The 19591-nt window shown below is 38.6% G+C and overlaps 2 pseudogenes; both read right to left on the reverse strand.

Annotated features, from left to right (window-relative positions):
* Window positions 1–3050: 3050 nt before the first annotated feature.
* LOC120599919 (glutathione S-transferase P-like) lies at window positions 3051–14909 on the reverse strand (annotated as a pseudogene).
* LOC120599924 (uncharacterized) lies at window positions 13483–13601 on the reverse strand (annotated as a pseudogene).
* Window positions 14910–19591: the final 4682 nt, after the last annotated feature.

Below are 19591 nucleotides of genomic sequence, written 5' to 3' on the forward strand. Positions count from 1 at the left end.
GGCATGTATATATTTACACTGCGTGTTCACCTCCCATAGTTAGATTTCTTTGTCACCACATATTTGATCCCTTTTACCTCATCTACCACCCCCTACCCTACCCTCTGGTAACTACTAGTCTGTTGTCCATGTTCATGAGTCTCTTGACTATTTGTCATGTTCATTTGTCGCTTTTAGGTTTTTATCCCTCATGGAAGCGGTATCATGTGGTTATCACCTTTCTCTGGCTTATTTCTCTTGGCGTGATTATCTCAAATTCCATCCTTGAGATGTTGTCACAAATGGCAGTATCTCATCTCTTCTTATGGCTGAGTAATAGTCCATTGTATATATGTACCACAGCTTCTTTAGCCAGTCATCTGTCATAGGACGCTTCGGTTGCTTCCATGTCCTGGCCACTGTGAATAATGCTGCTCTGAACATCGATATGCAGATATCTTTGGATATGAGTTTTCAAGTCGTTGAGGTAAATACTTGGTAGAGAGATTGCTGGATCATATGGTAGATCAATTCTTAGTTTTTAAGGAACCGCCATACTGTTTTCCATAGTGGATGTACCAATTTGCAGTCCCACCAGTAGTGTATGAGGGTTCCTTTTTTCTCCGCATCCTCTCCAACATTTGTTATTACTTGTTCTGTTGATTATAGCTATTCTAACTTCTAACAGGTGTGAGATGGTATCTCATTGTGGTTCTGATTTGTATTTCCTTAATAGCTAGCGATGTTGAGCATCTATTCATATATTTGTTGGCCATTTGTGTGTCCTCTAGGGAGAAGTGTCTGTTCAAGTCCTCTGCCTATTTTTAGATTTGGAAGAAATGCTTTTTTAATTGAAGTAAAAATCACATAAAACTAATCATTTTAAAGTATACAATTTGGTGGTATTTCATGTATTCACAAATTGTACAGCAGCCATCTCTAGTTCCAAACATTTTTATGTCTCCAAAAGAAAGCCCCATACCCATTAAGCAGTAGCTACCTAGTCTCCCTCCCCATAAACCCTGGCAACTAATCTTTTTCCTATCTCTGTCTGGATTTGCCTGTTCTGGATATGGAATCATATAATATGTGAGCTTTTTGTATCTGGCTTCTTTCACTTCACATGTTTTAGAGGTTCATCCATATTGTAGCATGTATCAGTACTTCATTCCTTTTATGACAATAATATTCCATTGTAAAGATAAAACATATTTTGTTTATCTGTTTATCCACTGAATCGACATTTGAGTTTCCACCTTCTGGCTGTCGTGAATGGTGCGGATACTAGCATTTATGTACAAATATTTGAGTACTTATTTTTAATTTGGGGGAGTATATAGCTATGAGTGGAATCACTGAGTCACACGCTAATTCTGTTAAGTTGGGTATACTTCTTTGTTTTCCAGTTTCCTTTTTTTTTAAAAAAAATTGTAAGATATATACAACATAAAATTAACCATTTTAGCCATTTTTAAGTGTACAATTCAGTGGCATTAAGTACATTCACGCTGTTGTTCAACCATCACTACTATCTGGCTCCAGAACTTTTTCATCTTCTCAAACTCTGTTTCCGTTAAACGATAAATCCCCATTTCCCCTCTCCCGCCCCCCAGCCCTTCGCAACTACCATTCTTTCTTTTTCTATGAATTTGGCTATTATAGGTACCTCATAAGTTGAATAACATAATATTTGTCCTTTCATGACTGGCTTTTCATTTCATATAATATTTTTGAGGATCATCTGGGTATACTTTAAATGTGCTCTATTTAAATGATTGCAAGCTTTTGGTTGCAGTCTTTTTTCTCCTAAAATTAAATCTAGAGGGAAGGAACCTTTATGAAGGTTCTTTGAAATTAGTGAATTTTTTTCTTTTTATTAATCAATAATCTTTTCTTAAAGGGACACTTGCATTGTGGTTGAAGCTCCTCAAGTGGTGGAGCAGTAGGAACATGTTCAGGAATTGGTGTGGCTTATTTCTTCATTTTTATTATTGGGTTTGTTGAAATTGTTTTTCTGGCATGTCATTTTCTAATTTTGTCACTATTCATGGCCAAGGACCCTGTAAGATTCAACCATATGGATTCTAAGTTAGAAACAAGGTTACCAATACAGTGTTGCCCTTGAGATAAGACAATTGAAGTCTTATCCTCTCATTCTGAAGTTGTAGAAACTCCACTTCTGGATTGGAACTGATGGTTCTCTGCCATTTTCAGTGAGGTTTCAAGATCCCTTGGCACTACCAGAGAGCATCAGGTCCAGATGCTTTGCAGTGGGAATGGGGTATTTCCTAGTCTAGTTCTCAGTTGTGGGAGTGCATTATTCTATCCTGTTGATATTTTTTTGAACCATACTTTGTCTTTCCAAATGTTCTTTATTTCACCCTTTAATGGTGTCTGTGAATTTGATAAAGTATACTGATACAAAATGAGTATATTGAATAAGAAATGACTAGAGATGGAACCTTTCGATATTACCTTAGAAATGTCCTAAATTGACTATAACAATTATTCAATACTTCTAATTCTATCTTATGTTTATATATTTGGGGTCATGATAGAATAACAAATTGTGTGCTTTGTTAAACCTTCAGATATTTGCATTTTCTTATTCTAAAAACATCAGATTAATCTGCCTATTGAGAATTTTTTAAAATTCACAAAATATTGTGTGAAATACTTGGCATATGTTACCTCAACAACCCTGGGAGGTAAGACTCATTCAAGTATTATGTGCTTATTGTAAAGCTTGGGAACATAGGTACAAAGAAAACGTTAATAATTCCACCATCCAGAAATAACCAAATGAATAGTTCTTTTCAGCTTCTTTTTTGATGCCCTTATGCAATTTTGGACCTTGTTTCTTTCCCCTCAACCTTAATGTGTGATTGTGTATTTCTCTCATTCATATCGTTATCAAACTTACCATCAGAAGTTATCTTTTACACCAGTAGAGTGGCTGACACTCTTAAAGCACTTTTTTCCCCCTCTTTCTCAGGAACTTTATTGGTATTGGGGAAGGGTTGGTTGGCTGGCAGGCAGCCCCCACCTCCTCCTGTGGGTGCCACAAGTGCTCACTGTTTCTCGTTGCCATTGTTGGGCAGGTTCACATGCTCGGAGGAGGTCAGGAAGGCCTTGAGCTTGGGCCAGGCACAGAGGCAAGCCACGCAAGCTGAGAGCAGGGAGAGGGAAGTCCAGGTAGCCAGGAGCCAGAACCTGGTGATTCAGCATCAGGTCCAGCAGGTTGCAGTCAGCAAAGGAGACCTGATTGCCTACGATGAAGGCCTGGCCCCCTGGTCCTGGGGCAGCAGGGTCTCCAAAGGTTTCAGGCGCCCCGGCAGCTCCTTCACATAGTCCTGCCCAGTTGGTGTGAAGATGAGGGTAATGTTTTGCAAAGCAGAGGTCCTCCACGCCGTCATTTGCCACTTCATCAGGGCTGCCTCCCACTGGTCTTTCCCACACAACCTGAGGGAGAGGCCCAAGCAGCGCAGGATGGCACTATACTGGTCCAGGGTGAAGTCTCCATCATGGAACTTGGGGAGCTGCCGGTACAGACAGGAGGCCTTGAGAGGGCCCTGCAGCCAGGTCTCCTTGGTCACCACCTCCTCCTTCCAGCTCTGGCCCTGGTCAGCCAGCAGCATATGCATGGCCTTGCAGCGCCCTCGAACAAGGAGGTGTAGGGCAGCATGCTTGAGGTGTAGACAGAGCCAGTGGCGGTAGAAGAGCTCCCCCTTAAAGCACTTTTATAACTAGTCTCATTTGAGTCTAACCACAGTTCTGTGAAGCATCAGGACAGGTTCTGATGGTTCCATTTGACAGATGAAGAAATTATACTCAGAGAGTTTAGACACCTTTCACAGAGTCATACAGTTAATGACCAAGCTGACCAAACATCCAGAACTTCTGGCTTCAGGCTTGGTGCTTTTTTCAATTGACGAAATAAGAGCATGGCAGAGTAAGTGCCTGTAGTAAGCTGAATGGTGGCCCCCAAATATGTCCATATCCTAATCCCTTCGAATTTCTATTACCTCATTTGGCAAAATATGTAAATTAAAAATCTTCAGAGAAGGAACTTATCCTTGCTTATCTGGGTGGACCTTAAATGAAATTATAATAAAGAGGCAGTGGGAGATGAGACAGACACATACAGGAGAGGAGGAGGCAATGTGACCGTGGGGGCAAAGTTTAGAGAGATAGAGCTACAAGCTAAGAACACATGCAACCACGAGAAGCTAGGAAAGAAGCAAAGAACAGATTGTTCCCTAGAGATGCAGCCTGGCTGACACTTTGATTTCTGACTTCAGAATTGTGAGAGAATAAATTTCTGTTGTTTTAAGCCTCCAAATGAAGCAATATATTACAGCAGCCACAGACAACTAATACAGTGCTCTAAAAGTTTCTTGAAAGAATAATGTCACTGCTGGTTATAGAATCAGATAAAGGAAGCTAAAGCCCATAATAAAGTCTGGTAAAGAAATCAGTGTGTGTCTTCTCCTGTAGCTTTGTCCCCTCAACCCAGCAAATATTTGCTGAGTGCCCCAAGAACTATTGTAGATAAATGCCTCTTTGTTATAAAATACTCCCAAGAACACCTCACAAGCCACTGAAGATACCCAAAAGGCCCTCCAGGGAAGGAGATGTGATAGCTAGCTAGAAAAATGCCTCTTCAGATGGCCAAAGTTTTTGGTGTTTCTCCGTCTACCCCAGCACCCCCAGACTCTCTGTAAACTCCAATTCTCATATTCCTAGAGTCTCAATGGGGCATATTCAGCTTATACATTAAAATGTCAACAAGTGCTTGGCTATAAGTACATTTTATGTACATGTGTAGATGACAATTCTTTAAAGATATTGTATTTCTGCTCCTGAAAATGGGCATAAATTCACTTCTACATATGAATTCACTTTAGGAGGTGGGGTGAGAATGAGATGGTTAATGAGTGTAAACGAGTTTTACAAACTATACAGTTCTTATAAATACAAATAACTTGTTGCTGTGGTTACAGGGGCAGTGGTTTTGACCATTGTCTACATTTCAGATATTATTCAGAGTTCACCCATTTTTTTCCATTAATGGTCCTTTTTCTATTCCAAGATCTCATCTAGGATTCCATATTGCACTGAGCTGATCTGTCTCTTTAGTGTCCCCTGGTCCATGTGAGTTTCTCAGTCTTTCCGTGTTTTTCATGACCTTGACAGTTTTGAGGCATACTGCTTTTGAGGTCTTCTGTGAGCTGTCCTTTAGTTTGAATTTGTTTGATGTCTTTCTTGTGATTGGACTGGGGTAATGGGTGTTAGGAAACAATACCATAGAGATGAAGTGCCCTTCTCATCACATGATAACCGAAGTTATACCCACATGACATCACTGGTAATGTCGACCTTGATCATTTAGTGAATGTCTTAGTCCACTCAGGCTGTCATAACAAAATTCCATGGATGAGGTGGCTTCTAAACAACAAATACTTAATTTCTCACAGTTCTAGAGGCTGAGAGTAAAAAATGAAGTGTTAATAGATTCCTTTACCTTTTGTGAAAGCTTTTTGTCTGTACTGAGTATTTTTGGAGGCTCCTCTAATTAATGTTAAGCCTGGTATTGTCACAACAGCCAAGTTTTATGCAAAAAAACCTCCATGTAGCTCTCATTTGGAGAGTATTTTTTATACCTGGTCTCTTAAATGTATAGTTCGGATTACTTCGTAGGTTGAAAACAATTGCTGTCTTTTGTTATATATATATATATATATATATATATCTATCTATCTATCTATCTATCTATTCATTCATAGATAAGATAGAGGATAGATAGATAGATATAGACATATGTGTGCTGTGTGTGTGTGTGTGTGTGTGTATTTGGGGATGGGGCGATAATAGTGATGATATTTTAGTTTCTGTTCAGAAAATTCAAGTTATTCTTTGGATAAATAAGGAGCTTTCAAAATTAGACAAGATTTCTCTTCCTATTCCAACTAGTCTTTATAATAGGGAGCAGTAACAGCTAAATATAAGTTGAGTCTATTGATTTAAGTGACAAAAAGAAAAAAGTTATTAAACATACCTCCTTTTATTAAAGAATCCGAGTTATGGATTTTCTTTTCTGTAAGAAGACACTATTCCTCTGTCCTAACAAAGAAGTGTCACAAGTGACATACTTTTTAGAAAAGAAATGTCAAAATTATTATAAGGAAATAAAATATTACAACTAATTTCAGGCTTTTTAATGGATTTATGTAAATTCCAAAGTACATAACACCAGTTGGTGAAATCCAGATATATTAAAAAACTTCTTTGTACATAGTACTTTTAATGACAGTTTAGTGTAAAATAAAACATGTTTTAAGACAGATCTTACTGTAAAGGAGATTTATGAATGTTTGAAGTTATAACTTCTAAAGGAATAGGAAACATTTTCTCCTTGTAAATCTGAGATTTTTATTTTTTATGTATATATTAATTTTATTTTTTTGCTAGCAGCTAGGCATCTCCAGTTTCATTGCTAAACCCTAAAATCTCATTGGATACCCCTGGGATTAAAAAGGAGGTCTGGGAAGGTTAAATCTTTTATTTCTTTGACATTTTTCACATTTTCAAAGAATGCGAAGGTGTACTTTTCACCATCTACTGCGGTGATGTTTCCTCCTAGAATATAATAAAATAATAATAATAATAATGTGGAAGATGGACTTCATTGACTCTGGTAATTGACAGGCCCGGGGTTGACTGACTTGGCTGGATCCAAGGGCTTACTCTAAGCCAAATTCTCCCAATGAGATTCTCCCAGCAACTCGTGGCATACACCCTTTCATGTCAAGTCCGGAAGCAAGACAGGAACTGAGTTTCACTGGCCTGGCTTAAGTACGTCTCTGAAACCTCTATGGCCAGGAACATGCAGGGCTCTAACTGGCTATGTCTCGGACAGTTATTGGGCTCAGTGGTAAAGATGTCTCTTTATGGGCTTGAGATCAGGCGAAGGGACAGTTAGTTATTCAACGAAAATTCTGGTGATGTTGTCAAAAGAAGGGTAAAATAGATATTGGGCAATAGTGTTGTTGGGTCATTGGTAGAGATTGTCTTATTTGTGTTTAGTATTGAAAGAGAAGCTTTGAATATACACTGTTCTACACTAAGTGCTAACTTATGATCACTTTGTAAACCATATTTTAAAAATGAATTCTAACAAACTAGTATTTTACCATTTTTTAAATACCTGCTTCTAAATTTGTACCAATTTTAGGATCTATTATTAAAGCAAATCTAATATTGACCACAATTTCAGACTGGCCACATTAATAGGACCGAACTCTGAAGAGCTATTTTTATTTTGATTTTCATCTCTGATTTTTATTTACATGTAGAAGTTTGCATAATACTTCCATTTTAAAGTTTTTGTGTGGTGTATAAGTGCAATAGCATAATGGAACCAATACCAAGTTCAGATTCTGAATTAAGCCAATTTTTGGCTTAATTGCTCTGTGCCTTAATTTTCTAATCTGTAAAATGGGGGAAAACGTAGTAATCTAATAAGGTTGTGTGAGGATGAAATAAACTAACCCACATAGAGGTGGGTGATCAGCTAGTCACTAGCATGTAGAGCCCAAGTTACTACAACATCATGCCTCAGTGCTTCTTATTGATTCAGGTATTTTTGTTTGAAATTATTTGAAATTTCTTATACTAGAATTTAATTTTAAAGATTTTTCTTAATGGTTTTGTATTTCAGTAATGGTGTATTAACTGTCTAATATCAGAAGAATGATGTGATCACTTGGGGACCCAGGCTAAGGAATGAATAAAATAAAGGAGATGAGTCAAGTGGGGAGGTGGAGCACATTATTCTATGCATGATAATACAAAGAGTGGAATTGTGGAAATGCAAGTTGTCACATAACCTTTCTTTGTCAGTGCTATACTCCCCCACAATTTGCTGTATAAATGCTGACTGTGTAAAATAAACATTTGGACAACTTTAAGCTTTTGTAGACCTTTGGAATGCAAAATCATTTTCTATGGCTCCTAAAAATTGAAAAATTGAGAGGCTGTAATATTTCATTTTATTCTTTTTTTCAGTGTTTGAAAGATGTATGGTGATCCTGAAACCTTCAGACATAAGACAACCTCTAGCAACGTCAGGGAAGTTTGTCTGTACTCAGGCTGCAGTATTTTCAGCAAACATGATTGGACAGAAGGCCTATATTTTGGAGTGGAAAGCTCGAGCCAGCGAAGCCAAATCCTTACAGCAAGCAGCATGCCTGGCTCCTTGCTGATTGCAAACAGGCATTTCAAATGTGAATTGGAAATCAAATGTCTCTATTACTTCCAGCAACATGGCATCAAAGGTGTTTCTTAAGTTTTATGTGTTCGGGGAAAAAATACTACACTTACATCTACAGTTCCCACTGGGAACTCTGTTATAGAAGTTCCATTTTTATGTGTTTCCTTTCTTCATCTTCCTGTATTCTGCACAGTCGTGCCCTCTTACTAAGTAATTCAAGAATAAGGTCTTGGAATACTTAAATCAGAAATTTAACAAGTAAAACTAATATTTGCTCAGTCTCTTGGCCAAGTCTCAGTCTTATAGTTAAAAACCAATGAAAACAATTTTTAAAATACCGTGGGATAAATTAGAATAGTGCACCTACCGCAAAACAAATAGTTAAAAAGTTGGATCTTTTTTCTTAGCAGGTACCAGTTGTAAATAAGAATGAACTAGAGGCCAGAATGCAAAACCAAAAATGAAACAGCTCTGTGTAGTTAGTAAATTCTAATTTGACCCATAACTGAATATTGTGGCTTCATATGTTTTATTTGATATTGTACTTTTCCCATTATTGATGGTTTGGACTTTAAGAGAATTCCATAGTTTTTATTATCACGAAAATGAGACTATTTGAAAAGTGTATTCTAGAAAGCAGTGTACTAACTGAAGTGAATGCTTGTATATATTAAGATAGCCTTAAAAATTTTTTCTCTAATGCCTTATGTCAAATGATTAAAACTTTTTAAAACATAGGATTATAGTCAGCAAGCTAGACTGAGGGGTAAACACTGATGTGGTTAGAGCAAGTACTGATGCTGTCAATGTTTAGCACTATGTGTTTATGCTGCAAAAGTGCAATATTAGACACTAGCTAGCTAGTACTGCTGCCTCATGTAACCCCAAAGAGGAAAACAGGATTTGATTAACTCAGTGCACATTTCTTTAAGTTACTCATATTGTCCTTTGCTTGGATGCAGTGCCATACAGAATTATGTGGCTGCTATTTTTATTTACTTTGCATTACTTTGATTTACACCTTGGAGAGCCAGACATCCCCTCTTGAGCTCACCAGCAATGGCCCTTTGACTGCAGTAGGAAAAAAATTAAAAACAAAAACAATTTGTGTGAAAATTGGTGATAACTGGCACTTAAGATCAGAAAAATGTTCTTTATACTTGATGCCTTAAAATGCTGTCTGCCCAGAGCTCTGAAAGATAGGCAGTAATATTTACAAAACTACTGAGATTTTGTAGAATTGTTACATTTGATAATAAAACTCACCTGTTTAATCTCAATGTTACATTCTTTTTGTTATTAGAAGAGCTATAATAATGGTAGATGGGCATGGGTAAGCCATCTTTTCCCGAGGGGTAAGGTTTTTCCCTAAGTTTATAAGTATTTGTAAAAGCTATGCAGATACAGTTAAAACAACCATCCTTAGAGCATTAATTATTGAAACTATGACATTCTTAACTATTACAATAGTCCTAGGTATATTTGCTCCTTACATCATATTACTGGAGCTCTATTTGCCTGACAACTTGAAAACCTATTTAAGCTACATAAAACTAATAAGATCCAGAACTTTAGTGTTTCTGCATTTTATACATGCTTTTTTCCCAATTGCTCTGTCCTTGCTGATGCTGAGTTCTCTGATATTCTCTAATCCAAATCCTACTCATTAGGACCATGGTTAAGTCTTAACTGACTTCTCCATTTCAGACGTGTATAATCTTCTTATAGAGATCAAATATATCAATTCTGAATTTCAGTTATAACCACAAGGTAGGAAGTATTACCTGTATTACACTCAGTGCCTAGCACATTTCTGTTTGCCCTTGTTAAGAATTCAACTGAATGAAGTTTAGTTCACCTGGGAAAGTATTTCAGTCCCAGTCCTTGCCGGTGTCATTTACAAAAATGGAGCAATTGCTTTCAGGTTTGTACTTCAGCTTTGGGTCTTTGCCATCATCTGCAAGGAGGTGGCAGAGTTCTGTAAGCAAGCTGAACTTCTGGTCCGTGTTCCTCTTTTCTTTGATGTCTCTGGCAGACATTTAATGTCACCCAGGCTTTTCCTTGTCTTCACCAAAATCAAAGTTACCTAGGCTAATTTAGCCTCCTGAAATAGTATCTTGTGTAACTGCTCTTCTAATGGCAGAATAGAAAAATAGGAGGAAATGAGTAAGGGTAATGGGGAAGGAAGAGAAGGAGTAGAGGACTGGAATATATTTTTAAAATGACCTTCAGGGATAATCTCTTAGGTTTATAGTTGATTACACAATTTCTCTTCTCCCTGCTTTACCCAGCTCTGCAAGGTAGGGATTGGGGAGTGTTAACATATACAAAAGTAGATAGAATATTGAATACCATGTACTCTTCACCCAGCTTCAACAGTGATGAACTCCAAGTCAATCTTGCTTCCTTCTCACTTCTCCCACTGTTGTATTATTTTAAAGCAAGTTCTTTGGGTCAAGTTTAAAATGGAGCTACAAGTTTAAAACTTAGCCACTGTAGGAGGTAAACTGGTAGAATATTCTGTGTATGAATGTCTTCTGTTTAAGGTTACAGGTGTGCACTAATCTGTTCTCCAGTCTGTGTGCTAATATGAGGAAACAGACTAGACAGCGGGTGATCTAAACTTTGAGGATCAGAAAGCCACCAGGATAAAATTTGGGAGTCAAAGCACTGAGTGAATGCGTTAGGGAGAAAATTCTTTTTCTACATGTTTGCTACCTCCTTTCTGTTGAGATATTAAAGGCCAAGATCCCAAAGTGTGAGCCTACTCGGGAGAAAAGGTTCAGAAGCAAACTACTTAACTTTCTCCTAGTTTAGACCTATGTTCTTTAACAGGTGAAAATCAAATATTTAATACATTTGCATGGGGAATTCCCATAAGCATGAAAATTCCAAAGACAGGTAATAACTTTGGGTATATATGATATTGTTGGACAAAAGAGAAAGGGGTAGGGGATGGAGTATTAGATTTCAGAAGTGAGAATGGGCGATTTACAGGTAGTTGAAGAAGAGTGGAACATTCAAGGAAAATTCTTGCTGGGCAACTCAGACAATGGGACACACAGTGGGTATCTAGCTAACAGGTCCCTGCCTGAACCCTCTTATTTACCATACTTAATTCGGCTAAGGCAAACATTCTAAGATCCTGTTCCCAAAGTAGGTTTTTCTATGAGAATCCTTTGGGCAGGAAGGGGAGCGTCCAAGTTTCTTTCTGAGTCTTGTTTCTTAATAAACAGCTTAAAATCAATATCCCAAAAAGGCAGAGTGCAAAACTTTGATTCCCAGAGCTCAAAGGGGCAAAGTTATGCTCTGCAAGCAGCTTCAGAGCTCAAGTTGCAAAAATCCAAATTTTGGTACACAAGTTATGTTAAAGTTTGAGAAGTCCTCATTTCCCCTTTTGCATCAGACCTGGTAGAAGTGACAGTACGGATGAATCCAATGATGATTCTTGAGTCCCATTGTCATTGCCAGAGTGGTATGGCTCCCTGCCCTACATCCCTCTTGTCACAGGGAAGAGGGAAATTAAAAATTTCATAGGGGATTTAGTCCCGGTGGCCAAAGTCTATAAAGGCTAGGTGACTAGGACATAAGAAGTTAGAGTAGCAGAACATGGCTTTAAGCAAAAGCGATAGTTAAAATATAAGGGAATATATACTTATTCAGCATTACAAAAGTCAAATGCAGTATCCTGATGAATCATTTCTATGTGCTACCATAATTTTAGTAGATACAGTTGACTTCAAACAATGAGAAAAACAGTAGGCCATAAGCTTAAATGCTATAAACATGATCAGTAAGTCTATAAATATCATGATAATTTGTAATATGGATGGGAACAAATTTCCTATTCCAGAATGTAGGGAGGAAGCAAGAGAACTAAAATATTAAGTCAGGCTACATTCGGAGACTACAGTTTGCTGATCAGCCCTGCAGATGCCCAAAAGGACAACTTCAGAACAAAGGAAGATTTCTGCTGAGATTGGTAACAATCCATTCCCCACACCGTGAAGGGGAAACAAGAAAAAAAAAGTTTAAGTGGTTGCCCTATGCAAAATAAAATCATTCATTTCCTCTGGCTAAAACCATGGGGAACCTATAGATTAAAGACTAAGAATTGCTAGCGGGCCTTTAGTGCTACATACTCTCCTTTTCTCACTGCATGTCCATATCAAAGGAGATGGGTTAACAAAGTCTTAAACTGTAACTCACAGGAATTAAAAAGTGACACATAAACAATTCCCCAAACACTCCTCGGGGTCCCTCTCAGTGTCTTCTGGTCCTTCTCGAGGCCTTTACTCTCTCACTGTCCCCGTCTCTCTATTGTCTCTGTCCCTCTGAGTCTCTCAGACGCTCTACCTCTGAGAGGAGACCACACTGTGAAGTGCTATCTCTACTCTAATGAACATTCCTATTGACTTTAGAGTACCTTTGAATTCTTATACTTCACCAAGAACCTCCTTTCTCAGTGTAGGGCTTGAGTTTACCCTACTCGGGGAATTTTCCCTGTCCTACATCATTACTATCTTACAGTTGCTCTGCTTCCTCCCAAACTGGTCTCACCATCTACCATTTCAATTGCCTCTCCTACACTGGAGATCCATACTTTATGACAGGAAAGCAATCATAAAGACCAACTAAGAGTCCTCTTGGCTGTATTCCAGCACACTGGGCTCAATTTGACCCACAGACTCTGAAAAAGCAGATGCCACAATATAGACTTCCTGATGGGGAAATCTAGCCATTTAATGGGAGCATTAATTATATCACCACACTCCAATTAGACGTCTATTATAAACGGCTGGGTAAATAGAGATATTTTACGTTCAAGCCTTTTCCTACTCTGAGAAAAATGATTCCCTCTTACAGAAGTACAGTCTAACTACTGTAGCTTTACTTCACTCTAATAAGTCTACCTCTTCCTCTTCTGACTCTTCCTTGGCCAGACCATTGGCTTCTTCCACTTCTCCATACCCGGGAAAATCTCTCCCACCATCTAAGACTACGTCTACACCTCCACAGAAGGTCTTCTCTTTAGTAGAGGCTCTGGGAGAATTTGGACCCCAACTCGTCCACAAACATTTTTCACTTATAGAGCTCTAACAGATGAAAGCAAACTTTGGGAGCTATTCTTTTCTTTTTTTTTTTGTTTTAGGCGAGGCAACCCTTGGTTGACCTCACAGATTGTAAGGAACTTGTCAATTTACAATCCCTTATTTTTTATTTTTTTTTTATGCCTACAGCACTTGGTCTTCCTAAGTGGTCTCCCATCCAAGTACTAACCAGGCCTGACCCTGCTTAGCTTCTGAGATCAGACAGGATCGGGCTTGTTCAAGGTGGCATTGCCATAGATTTGGGAGCTATTCTGACAACCCAGTGGGTATAGTAATACCTTCCAACATATTATACTTTTTTATTAGTTCACCTAGAAGGGCACCATGATTATTCTGGGACAGACGTTATCAGACCAGGCATTAGAGCCCCAGGCTCATGAGGGGGAAGGAAGGATAGAAGCTAGGTACCCTAGATACTAGTGGCCTTTCAAGGTCAATCACAGCCCAGGTCCACAAGTACTCCGCTCCCAATAGGGAAGAGCTCATTGAAGTGCATCATCTGCCACCAACCTGGCCACTGGGCCAAAAAATGTCCCAACGAAGACAAGCCTCCCAAATCTGCTTAAGACAATGTCACCAGTTGGGTCATTGGGCTGCCTTCTGCCCCAAGGGTAGAAGGACCCCAGGGTCAGAGGCAGCCACAAGCTTCAAAACAGTTGCACAAGACTGAAAGGCCCCCTCCAGTTGGTCCCATTACAAGAAATTTCCATCAATGGACTGGAGCCAAGGGTACAATTGGACATAGCAGGTAGGGCAATTACTTTCCTTTTGGAAACAGGGGCCACCTACTCTGTCCTTACTTCCTTCTCTGGACCCTTTTCCTCTCAAACCTGCACTGTTTCAGGAGTCACCAAGAAGTCAATTTCTCTATTTTACTTTGCCTTTTTGTTGCCTATGGGATAAGTATCTATTTATACCTAAATACCCAAGCCCTCTTCTGGGCTAGGACAGTCCTCACCTCTTTAGCCAAACTTCAGCTCATGATCTACAAAATTCACTTTAGGGGGAACCATTTTACAGTAAATAGATAATCTCTCTTCTCCTACCACCCTGACTCTATGACCCTAGGCTCTTATGTCAGGTCACTCAACTAATTTATTAACCAAGATGTATGAGGATAATTCTCCAGTCTCTCAGCTACAGCCACTTTGGAAGGGACCATACCCTGTTCTTTTATCTTCCCTAACTGCAATGAAGGTCCTCAGAATCTCCAATTGGATCTACCACTCTTGAGTCAAACCTTATCCTGAGACTCAAGAGGCCTGTACAGCAGACTCTACTTACACCTGTGAACCAACAGAAGCTCTGAGGTTCCTCTTCAAAAAAAGAAAAACCAGGATAAGTTTTGTATTGCAGGGGCAACTACAGGCAGCACTACATTTGGCCTTCAAAGAGAGCTATTGGAGGAAATGCTATTGGAGGAAATGCCATCAAGGAGACAGCCTTTGCCCTGACCCAAATCCAGGAATAACCGGATTCCTTAGCAGGCGCAGTACTTCAAAATCAAAGAGGCTTGGATCTTCTGACAGAAGGACAAGGGAGAGCATGCGTCTACCTCAAAGAAAAGTGCTGTTTCTATAACAACCAATCAGGCCAAGCATTTGTGGCTGGTTAAGCCAGCAGCTTTTATGGCCTTTGTGCCCTAGGTTTTGGGCTAATTTATAACACCTATACAATCTCTACAATTCACATCTATACAATCCTTTTTCCTGCCACTTGTTGTTCCTCAACTCTTATTTTTTATTCTCTCCTCCAAGGACCATCACTTCTAAATTGCCTTGTTCAATTTATTTCTTCCAGAGTCCAAGCAATTCATCTCCAGATGGTCCTTCAAGTGAGATATCACCCAGTCCAATCAATAGATCCTATACCGTACTGTAGACCCTTAGATTGAGTATCGACAACCTTTGCCTCCAGTTGACAGAGAGCAAGTATAGGGGACCCAATCCTTCACCTTCGCCCCTTCTCAGCCTGAAGTAGCTAGAGTGGTCATCACCCCAAAATCACAGTGATTTGGGTCCCTAATACTTGAGAGGAAAATGTTAGGTAGTTAGACAGACATGAGCAACAGGAGCGAAGGCCCAGCTCTGTAACCATAGAAACCTCCCTTGAAGATCTTCTTTAAGGACCTCCCAGAAACAATCCCCCCTTTATGGTTATAAATTAGCCTAAGTCCTAGGGCACAAAGGCCATAAAAGCAGCTGGCTTAACCAGCCACAAGTACTTGCGCAGAAAGTACTACTCTAACTTGCCCATAACCTTAGCCTCGTTATATCATCATTATAATATCATGCCTAAGCCCAGAAAGTCCTAATTATAACAGACTGAATTCCAAGTAACCACATGTGCAGATGGCAAGGAGTTATATAACAGCCAAATGTCAATCAGAATGACCTCATGTGCCAATCACCTAGGAACGCCTTTGTAAGCACCCATCATGGCCCTAATATAATACAGACCTCCCCACTTTTGTGCTGTTACAGCTCTCCTTGCTAAAAACCTGCTCCTCCCTTGGAGTATACTCCATTTGTTATCTTTTATCTTTTCACCTCCAAAATTCCATGGGGCTGCAGCCTTCTATAGCTTGGCCCATCTCCTTCTAAAATGTACTTTCAATAAATCTTACTTTTAAATCTCTCTGACCTGTAATTCTTTACTGCATTGGCAGGGAAGAACCGAGAACCCCACCACCATACTGCTGGGGTGATGCTGGATTTCACATCATCCCAGTGTTAACAAGAAAGTAACCAGCTAAGTCATGTAATGGGTTATTCATTCTTACTTTCTGAAGCCATCGGCGTATTGAGTGATTTTTTTTTTCTAATCAGGTTTCTACTTCTCCAGAGGCATTTATATATATGTACAGCAAATAGTATGGCAACAACACAAACTCTACCTTGTTTAGCCACCATGTAGCCTAAGGCCATACAATTGTCTAAAACTACCTGAGCAAGGGAGTCTAGAGATTCCTGTTGGGCAGAAATAGCTTTAGCCATTTCTTCAGATGTTTGACTTATAGTAGCAGGTAAATTTCTTATTTTACCTCTGTTGATATATACCCCTGCACTAGGGATTAGTATACTGAGAATGCTTTGTCCTATGCTGTCATTGTAGCCAGACAGCAGTTCCCTTTAGGATCTAACAATGTTTCTATTCTGATTGAATAGGGCCACTAAAATGATAGAGGGTTTCTATGAACAGATATAGGTGTAATAAATTGTCTTAATAGGCAAACCCCTTCTAGTTTCCAGCTGTTCAGACACCTGTATGCCCATCCCTTAGTTGAGGGGGCGTGGGCAGTTCTATTCTAGTTCTACAAACCAAAATAAACCCAGATGGTGCACAAGTATTCCTCCAAGAGTAGTCTCATTCATAGATATAATAGAAGGTATTTTCTCTAATGTAGGGTGGAATTGTGTGCATGTTGGCCAGAATTCAATTGCTTGATATCCAATAGATGGATAAATTCTACATATAAACTGGTCATGTTTTTTTCTTTCTCCTCCCAAATATATTTTCGAAGTATATAATCAGAGGACTAAGGAGGCCTAGGTTTGCAAAACTGGTAACAGGAACAACTAAGTAAATATTGGTCCTCTATTGATTGAGGGATTGTTGATGACATATCCAACAATCAGAGAGGTCACCTCCTTTAGCTGCACTTTGGGAGAGCTTTGTCAAGACACTATCTTTCTAAGCATAAATGGTTATAAAAAGGGATAAGAAGAAAAGGATGCTTGATTTAGTTGTTATCATAACAAGTGAACATTTAAACGATAAAGAAAGTAGGAAAGGCATAGTAAACTTATCAGAGAAAAAAATAGATCCCAGGCTGCTTACTTCTAGGGGATCTTACTATAAGAGGGTAAAAATGGTAAGGAATAGAATAAGAGAAAAATTGTTACAGTTAGGTATTCTGGTGAAAGTTCAGGCATCAGGTGTCAGTTTCTTTATTCTTAAGATCGTCTGCTTGTCTTGGAGAAACATCTGCTTCTCGTCCTAGTGATGACTTTGTTAGGCATAGTCTGGTTTCAGAGATGGGTTCTGAAGTCTAATGTTCTTCTGGAGTCTGAGCCTTCTTTAAAATGAGAAAGATGAATCCAAGAGTCAATACCTTGTAATTTGGCAGCACAAGGACTGATTAAAAGCACCTGATAAGGTCCTTTCCAATGAAGCTGTAGGAAGTCTGAGTTGGTGTCTTTTCCAACAGACAAAATCTCCTGGTTTTAAATGGGGAAGCTGGTTTTTGTCTCCTGGGAGCTCACTGTGGAAGAAATCTATGCATGCTCCCTACAGTGATGGAATGCTTAGACCTATGTTAAAGGGCAAATGTCCTTATTTCAAAGTAGTTCAGTGGGATTCCACAATATGCAGGGTGGAGGGATATTTGGAGCCCACCTCCAAGCTGGTAATCACTACCTTGGAAGCTACAACAAAACCACTGAAAACATGTAAGCCCGACAATAATAAGCATTTGTTGGTTAAATGAATCTTCACAACAACCTATTACAGTAGGTAATACTGTTATTTTTTTATAGACTAGGAAACTGAGGGGTAGGTTAATAGAATCTGTTCACGGTGGCATAGAAAATAAAGGGTTCTGGAATATAAAGTAAGATTTGGAGACCGTTTGGTGTGGGTTAATAGTCTCATAGTTGCTCCTTTATATGTTAAGCCTCTTTTCCTAGGATTGCCCAAATATAGTTAATTGTTTACAGAATCGTGTTCCTTTGGCCTGCCCTTTTACTTTATTGCCAGCATGCCATTACTTCAGCAGCTGAATTATTTAGTAGCTGCTATTGTTGCTGTTCTAAAAGTGGATGTTGATAAATGGGTAACAAAACAGCTGTTATACACTAAAATTTAAGCCTGTATTTTACAACTAAAACCCATATGATAGTAGAGTTAAACACGAAAAAGCACATTTTAAAAAAATGTGGAATTCTGCTTGTTCTGTTTCTCAGCCTTCTTTGTGATTCATCCTTCCCTATCTGATGATGTTTCTTGTGGTTCCTTCCTCAGCTGCCTTCTCCATCTATTCACTCTCTGGGCAAACTTATTTACTTCCACACTTCTCTGCAGAACGATGGACATTTATACCCAACAATGTAACAGAAATTTCCATTTGGATGTCTTCCCAGGCATTTCAAATTCAACATACTTAAAATAAAACTTAACTTTCTGTTTCCAAAAACCTGCTTCTCCTTACATTCTCTTTACATCAGGAACCAGCACCATGTACCATCAGGTGTTAAAATTAAGAAACTCAGCTTCCTCTTCTCACCATTCTAGTCACCAGCATCTCACCAGTTTTTTTTCCTAATATTGGACTCCTTTCATCTGCTTTCCTCTATTGCCAGAATGCTTTTTTTTTTTAAAAAAGACAATCTTTTAAGTTAAAAAACCGACCTGATTATATGTTCCTTTTTAATCACTTTATTGATTTATGATTGAGATACAAAAAGTTGTATTTATGTATACAATTTGATCAGTTTGGAGATAAGTATACACCAGTGAAATCCTCACCATAATCAATGTCACAAACATCCATCACCTTCAAAAATTTCCTCACACTCTTTTTATTTTTGTGTGTGTGATAAGAACAATGATTACTTAACAATGATTACATGTTCTTAAAATCTTTTTGTTAAAGGTCCCCATTTGCTATAGAAAAAAATCCACACATATCTTACTGCATGATGTTGCATGAGCTGACTCCTACCTACCTTTGGAACTTTTTCAAGGCTCTCCTTCTCTCATCCTCTACACTTTGTACTTTTTCCAGTTCTTTGCCTTAGTCTTCATTTCCTGTGCCTGAAACACCATTTTTTTCTTATTATTCCTTTCTTCACTAACGGCGACTCAGAAATATTTTTCTGAAGAAGGCCTTTCCTGACCCACTAGACTTAGTAAGATCTCCCTGTAATCAGCTCCCCGTATTTTAACTCTCATCAGGGCAATGTGAATCTTCTTTCCCACTGTATCCTTAGTGACTAGCCAGTGCTTGCAAGATATACAATAAATATTTGTTGAATAAATTTATGTGCATTCCTGCAGGTGAAAACTAATGTGATTCTATAGTTTTCTTTTAAGAATTTTTATAAATTTAAATGTCGATAAACAGCAAAATTGTTTTTCTTAAGCACCATTTAAAATATTTAAAATTTAAGCATTAATCCAGTTATTAATAGCATGCTTTTCACATTGAAGTACTATACAAATTCAGTCA

Source organism: Pteropus medius, unplaced genomic scaffold (genome assembly GCF_902729225.1).
Source record: "Pteropus medius unplaced genomic scaffold, Ma_sr-lr_union100, whole genome shotgun sequence".
Classification (NCBI taxonomy): domain Eukaryota; kingdom Metazoa; phylum Chordata; class Mammalia; order Chiroptera; family Pteropodidae; genus Pteropus; species Pteropus medius.